This window comes from Adiantum capillus-veneris, chromosome 21 (assembly GCF_014529385.1).
Source record: "Adiantum capillus-veneris isolate H3 chromosome 21, ASM1452938v2, whole genome shotgun sequence".
Lineage (NCBI taxonomy): Eukaryota > Viridiplantae > Streptophyta > Polypodiopsida > Polypodiales > Pteridaceae > Adiantum > Adiantum capillus-veneris.
In genome coordinates this window covers 31,001,615-31,009,479 of record NC_140951.1, presented here as the reverse complement: position 1 = coordinate 31,009,479, position 7,865 = coordinate 31,001,615, and the positions used below count along the sequence as shown (strand labels likewise).

At 42.6% G+C, this 7,865-nt stretch overlaps 1 pseudogene; it reads left to right on the top strand.

The window, feature by feature from the left end:
* Positions 1 to 819: 819 nt before the first annotated feature.
* Positions 820 to 1,346, top strand: LOC147430730 (uncharacterized; annotated as a pseudogene).
* Positions 1,347 to 7,865: the final 6,519 nt, after the last annotated feature.

Sequence of the window (7,865 nt, the reverse complement as noted above, 5' to 3'; positions counted from 1 at the left end):
TACATGGACGTAAGGCATGATGGAAAAGGAGGATGTTACAGAAATCATGGCTAGCTATCATCTCAGAGTAGCTCAAAGCCTAGCCTCGCCCCATGAGTTTCATCACAACGAGAATCCGTCGAATGGGATAAGGCCCTAAGGGGCCGAGCTAATTTTTGGCATCACATTGGGGAGAGAGAGAGAGAGAGAGAGAGAGAGAGAGAGAGAGAGAAGCAACATATTAGTTAGGCCTTAGCTGTAAAGTCCAAATCTACCTTTCCATTTTCATTTTCCTTTGAACCTCTCTCAGGTGTATAAATGTATGCATTCAGGCTATGGTCACGCGAGGCTTAGTTATCCGTAAGCCTGGCGGACTTCTGACTGCAGCGCAGAATGGAGACCGGGAGCAGCAGGTAGAGAGAGGGAGAGCCAACGCAGGCAAGAGAGAGAAACTCAGAGCGAGGCTGTGGCGACCGGGCAACGTTTTGCATAGTAAGCCTACAAAGCCAGTGTACGCATGTAAAAAACTGTTGAACGCATGTAAAAAGCTGCCTCACGTCTGACAGCTTACGGAAAACTAAGGTGCGCGCGACCATAGCCTTATACATACGCACATACCTCACGTCTGACTGAAGAGTGTACTAGCTGCCTGAGGATGGATGCTTCCCAACCACGTCCTCACGTTATCCCTGGCAGCCCAGCTTACGTAATTAACCCTTGCAGCCAAGATGCCGGAAACAACATGCAGCTGCTCATTTCACTTATAATGCCGAAGAGGCTCACAGCAGCTGCTCTCATCATCAACCTCGCCTCTATACGCTGCAATCGAGGAGAGAGAAGATGAGAAAGGATGCTTCTGCACCTGCAGATGGTCATGTTGCCATATCAATCAACCCAGCAGGCATTGCCAATCATGATATTACTTTCATTATTCTTCACCCTAGTGCTGCAACTTCCCTCCAATGTTGTAGTACTGATGCTGCTCAAGAGAACCTGCTCAAGGCAGGTGTCTCCGATCACCCACCACCACCTCATCTACACTGCCCATTTGTGCACACACGATGTCTTCCGGATCAAACCCCGCCTCTCCCAATCGTAAAACCCTGCAAGGACTTGTTTCAATTTCCCGTTGCATGCTTTGCAGCTTTAATCGGCGTTATGTTTCAAAAATCAGTCCCCCAGCATACCTTCAATTGTTTGTGGGTCGCATCCATTGCACCCTCCTTCACATAGCACTATCTCTATCTCTAGGACATAATCATCTACCATACGTGGACAGCAGATCGAGAGTGGCTATGCTCTGCACCCTCTTTCCAATCATGGTTTCCACATTATCCATTCTCCTTGCACTATTCTTCCTTTCGTAAGCGTACGTACTTCTCAAACACGCTGCACCCATTTGGTATGGTTTTCATCAGAGTTTGGCTATATTCTATTGTCTCGTGGGTGACTACCATTAGTCTATACCATAAGTTTATCTTGAATTCATATATATTTTCTTTTAAGGGTGATTCTGGGCTTATCTTGAATTCATCAGTCCAACTGCACCTCAATGGACTTCTCGTCCACGACGTTCATATACATCCATCAGGTACCCCTATGTACCGCTGAATCGCCCAACAAAAGCTCTGCACGGCCACTTATAAACCCCAAGCACTTGTTCCAAGCTGCCCTTGTTCCGGGGATTTGCACACGGGAGGATAGTGTCTGTATTCTTTGGATCACTCGATTTTGAGCTTCTTTAGTGAAGAGCTAATTAAGTACAGGTAATCATAGCATGCCCTCCATACCATATGTAACATGTTGTGTCGTTAAAAGTGTTTTCGATTATGAGCGTGGTTTTGGAATCAAACAAAAAGACCACACACACAAGATGCACATTAAGTGTTACGCCCATCCGCCAGTTGCTTTCCTGCAAAGATCAAACATTGTTGGCTAGGGGGATACTTTAGTCTTCCCATTATAAATTTTGTAAGAGGTCTCAACCTCCAAGGTCATGGTCTGAGACATTTGTGATCAAGGGGTATACCCTCCTTCTCATGGATCTTGGTGGTTTTAACGCTTACCATTTGTATCAGAGCTTTCTGATCCCAAAGTTATGGTCTTACCAGTAAGAGTTTTCACAAAGGTCTGCATGCCAACACGCAGACACAGCAACCAGCAAGAATGCGGCCATCTTCCGGAGAGGCAAAGATAAGGCTACCAATGTGATGGTTTTGAGTTTACTGTTGAAGAATGTATTTGAAGCACTAGCCTCAGGACTATGTAACACCTATATTTAATGCGGGGCCAAGTAATGGATCGACGACCTGGAAGTTCATGCACGGAGATTGAAAAGATCGTAACTGTAGATGTCTGCTTAAAAACTAAACCTAGACACGCACTAAACTTGGACAGGTGCTAAACCTGGACAACGTGGCCAATGCACACCGAACTCACAATATTACAGCGTCAAAACGGTTTGGGATACACTATGAGTGCGAGGGTGAGGTGGTTAGCCCGTTTGACCCTAATCGCGGATCCCCGAGTTCACGGGTTTAAATTGTGCCGTTCCGCCTCGTTTTTCACGCTGGCCAATTTTAGCGCCCCCATTTTTCAACGGCACGCCTCGTTTTTTGTGCTGGCCATGTTTAGTGTGCCTCGAGATCCCGCCCCCAACCCCGACCATCGATCCCATTACTTTGCATAGGTGTTACTTAGTGCTAAGGTTGGTGGGCCTTTCTATATAACATCTATAGAATATACCAGGGTTTGTGCAAATTGAGATTTAGCACTAGCAGTAAAGGAAACAAAACCATGACTAATTTGGCAACGGCGGCACTGCGTGAAAGGAATATATATTTAAAAAATGCTAAGAGTTACGTGTGTTATTAACATGTGTATATCTTGATTGACATCGAATGTATAGTTTTGAAAACAACGTCTGAGTAAAAGAAACCAAACGAAGTAATGTGCAAAATTTTAGAACAAGCAAGTGATAAAGCGGTAATGAATTGCAACAAGAAATGAAGTGTTATACTGACTTGCAATGTTGTACTAGTGCTTTGCAATTCTAAAATCTACAAGCCGATATTTGAGTCAAGCTACAAAAAAGCAATGTGAATAGTTAAACATTATGTCTTGAAATGAAATGGGATAGACTGAAATTGCAAAGTATACAGTGCACGTCATGCATAAGTGCCATACAAAAGTATGGTGGAGAGTTGGCATTATGGTCTCTCCACTTATAAGAAACGGAAGCCATGCCCTGTCCCGTAGTGTTTATGTGTTGCGCCAAGAAAACGCATAGACATGAGAAATTGGATGCAGAAAATGGACCTTGTAGTGCTGTCGAGCTAGAGTCGCACTCGTACAATCAAAATGTCGTGTTGTGAATATATATCTTCCCTGCCATACACAAAAGATGCATTAAGACAAATACATGCATTAGATGTAGGATATTGATTAAGGTTAAAGATAATACTTGTACTTAATTGAAATTTGATTAGAGGAAATAGGGTTGTTTGTTGACTAGCGCTCATGGTGGGTGGAGACATACTCTCTTACGTTCCTTTGTGATGGTCAATATCTAGGGTCTTTTGCCCAATTAAGTCGGATCTGCACGCGGGGCATTTACTACAGCCTTGCGTGCATCATCAATGTTGTCCTCTTGCTCAAGTCTGTCGTTTTTGGCAGAGTTGGTGATTACACCATCTTTAAGAGGAAGAAGACGCGAGGGCACAGGTTTTAAAATCAAGAAAGGACATATTTGCTGACGGGAGCTCCGCCCCTGCCACTACTATGTCCCTGTTATTCTCAAGCTTGAGAAGTTTTTTTTTAAACTTTTTTTGTCTCCCTAGTTATTCCCAAGCTTCACTAAAAAGTTTCTCAATTTGAAGATTTTTGGTTCACTAACAATTTGAAGGTTTTTCGTTCACTAAAAATTTCCTTAATTTGAAGATAAATGTAAAGCAAAAGCGTAAGGCAAAGAGAGAGAGAGAGAGAGAGAGAGAGAGAGAGAGAGAGAGAGAGAGAGAATGCATCTTCTGCGTTATTATGGACTATGCAGAAGCCAGAAGAAGAAGAGCGAGACATTGGATGTGTTGGTAGACATTGATGCCACCCTGGTGTATCCTGCAAGAGGTGTCCCTCTCGAGTCGAAGGACGAGGCCCTGGGTACAAAGTACACCCTTGTTCATGGCGCCTCGAGTTCTTGGCTACAACACAAAGGCACACAACACGAGGTTGGCCGAAGCCCTCGTGCAGGAGATCCAGTAGCAAGGCTAGCCTTTCAAACAAATCAAGCTGGAGGCATTCTCTGTGGTAGACGGCATGTTCGGCAAGGAGAAGTGCCTCCGAAAGGGGCTTGACCTAGACCGGGTCAATCCGTTAACACAAATTAAAAGTAAAGAGGATGCTATGTGGTGGAAGAGGGAGAAAGAAAATGTCCATAATAAGAGAGTGTGAATCCCTAAGGTGCTGCGTTTTGGAAATAAGAATAGGATAAAGTTGTGAATGAAGCCACTTGGAGGTATTATTCAAAGTATAGCCTCTGTAAGATCAAATAGGGAGACCCATAAGATTAGGTTTATACATTTTGGAAAGAAGGAAGAAAGACAAGGTTTAGGGTTACCTTTGAGAGGTGCTAAAATGGTTTGTTTCTCTTCGATGGGAAGGGTAGGGAATCAAGAGATGGAAGAAAGGAGGGATTGCACAAAATTGAGGGGTGCCAAGGATATAAGAGCATAGGTAAGGGGGTCCGAGAGGTGGTGAGATGCTTCTTGAAGGTACCAAGCTTTAGAAAGGATAATGGGTCCAAGGTTCCTATCTGTAGGTTTAATGATTGTGTCTTTATCTTTCTTAAGTGATTGGAGAGTTCTAGCCAAAGATGGTTGAATGCGAAAAGAAGATGGACTAGGAAAGGAAAAGAGTAGGGACTCTAGGATGGAGGAAAGGTATTTAAAACATGCGCCAAGGGCTAGGGAAGGCAAAGGAGAAACCAAGGATGGTTAGGAATGTGAAAGGGATAAAAGAGAGGGTTTAGAAAAAAAATAAATTTGATAAGTTCAATGGGGATAAATTAGGGGAGCTTAGGTAACAGGGGTATTAAGGGAGGGCTCATACATGGGGTAGTTTGAGCAAGGGGAAAAATTGGGGAGAGAGGTGCAAAGAGGATAGGGTCTTTCATGAAACGGAGCCAATTGGGAAGGAGAAGGGTTTTTAACATTGGTATCAAATGAAAAATTACAAGGTTTGGAAGGAACCTTAGAAGTTGGAGGGAGAGAGATTCTAGATTTTTTAAAGGATGATGAGAACTTTTATCCAAATACGTCTTGGCCTTTATATCTAAAGGTAGTGGTTTGGAAATTCTTAAGAAAGGGAGATTCTTTTTATCTTGAGGGAACTTTGATGGGGTGGAAAGAAGCTTGCTCATTTGGATTGTGACCTCATGTTGGACGAGCTCGCCAATCATTTCTTCTTTGGGCATGGCTTCTACTTATTCCAAAAGAGCTTGTTGCAATCACTTCCTAGCCTTGTGCGCTTCAACTTCCAAAGAAGAGGCTAGGTGAGTTTGATCAAATTTCTCTACAAGAGGTACATAATAGTAGTGACACTCGTACTGCGACGCTCAAATGTGAAAAACCACGGCGCCGCTATAGGCGTCACTATGTTACTTATAGCATAGCGATGCTTATAGAGACGCCTATAGCGACGCCGTCAGTGCTTTAAAAAATAACTGAAAGAGTCCGAAAACTCGAATCTCAGATCTGAGTTTTTGGCGCGCGCTCAAGCAAGCAAGGTAACACGCGCTCTCCCTCTCTCTCTCTTTCTTTTCCACACACACACACACACACACACACACACACACACACACACACACACGATGAGTGGAAGGAGAGCCAGGTATGGTCCTTCCCTCTTCTCACTCTCATGTTCCCTTCGCCTCTTTCTCTCTCCCTATCTCTCATACACACACACACACATTGTGTTTTTGAAAGAGAGAGAGAGAGAGAGAGAGAGAGAGAGAGAGAGAGAGAGAGAGAGAACCAGCATAAACAAAAAAATGCACAAACACACATGAATAAACAAAGAATGCACACACACATTGAGAGAGGAAAAGAGAGAGAGAGCATGCATAAACCAAAAACGCACACACACATGCATAAACAAAGAATGTACACACACATTGAGAGAGAGAGAGAGAGAGAGAGAAGAAGAAGAAGAAGAGAGTCTTAACATCGTAGGAAACTATCCCAAGAGACCTTAAAGATCTAGTCGACAGGAGTTGAACTCAAGACCTGTTATTCATGAGGAAAATGGCATAACCAATCTATCACACTTTGGTGATAGAAAAGTTATACCATTTTTCTGCTTTTTATATTGGCGTGCACACACACCCACACCCACACCCACACCCACACCCACACACCCGAGAAGAAGAGAGTTTAATTTAACGTCGTAGGAAACTAATTAAAGAGACCTAAATATCTAGCCAACGAGGAGTTGCACTCAAGACCTGTTATTCAAGAGGGAAATGGCATAAGGAATCTACCACTTTTGGGTGATAGAAAGGTTATACCATTTTTCTGTTTTTATTGGCACACACCCCCCCCCCCCCCCCACACACACACACAATAAGAAGAGAGTTTTAACGTCACTATCCCAAAAGACGTTAAAGATTAGGTTAGATGTAGACGTACGTTAAATAAGATTTAGGTTTATTTAAGTTAAATTAGATTAGATTTAGGTTTATTTTTAGTTAGATTTATGTTTGATTAGATTTAGGTTTATTTACGTTAGATTTAGATTTACGTTATATTAGATTAGATTTAGGTTTATTAATTTAGGTTTATTTACGTTAGATTTGGATTTACATTATATTAGATTAGATTTAGGTTTATTTACGTTATTTACCTGTTATTGAAGAGGGAAATGGTATAACCAATCTACCACACTTGGGTGATAGAAAGGTTATACCGTTTTCTTCTTTCTATCGTTTAAGATAAGGTTAGATTTAGATTTTCATGTACGCGCAACTCAGAGAGCCGCCGATGCTTGTCAGAAATGGCGAGAAACTTTCTTGTGCTCACAGACTCTATAGTCCATGCGGACTAGCAATTCCACCTGCATGTTCGACTGCTGTTACCATACAATAAGCCATCATGATCAGCTAATGGAAGAGCAAATTGAGCCTACAAAGAAATTAGTGATGCAAGATGACGATTCCAAGGGTCACACACACACACACACACACACACACACACCACATCCCGTCAAATCTAGAGTAAGAATTAAGTGCCTTGAGCATACATCAGCTACATTGCAAGAATGGCGTACCTGCATGCTACAAACAAAGATCTACTGTGAAAATATGTTAAGATGGTGTGAAATGCTACAGCTAGAGAAGAGGCAAAGGGGTTTTTTCCACTACATGCAGTATCATGTAGACGTGGGTGTGTAGATTTCTTGTACCCACAAATATAGGAATTGACCAATAAAGACGATATTATAACCCGGTGGTTCTGATCTCCGTGCACCTCTAGACCGAGGTGTGTGGAGATTGGACATGACTAAAGAATGTGAGGTAGTTTACAGTGTGAACAAAGAGAGAGAGAGAGAGAGAGATAAAAGACGAAGAATGCCAATAGAATATTAAATTTGTTGTCCAGGTTATAAGATTTTTGCCCTCATTATGAATAGTGATGATGATGTGGGGCCGTCCAACCGAAATACCTATCTTTCAATGAGGATCTTATGTCCTTGTAATCAATGCAAGCATGATGTGCGATTGACAAGACGCGTTTCTTTGCAGCACGTTCGAGAATTTGGCAAGTTCAATCCATCTATTATAGATCGAGTTGTTGCCAATTATAACTCGTCGGACGCTGACGCTGGTCGACAGGCAG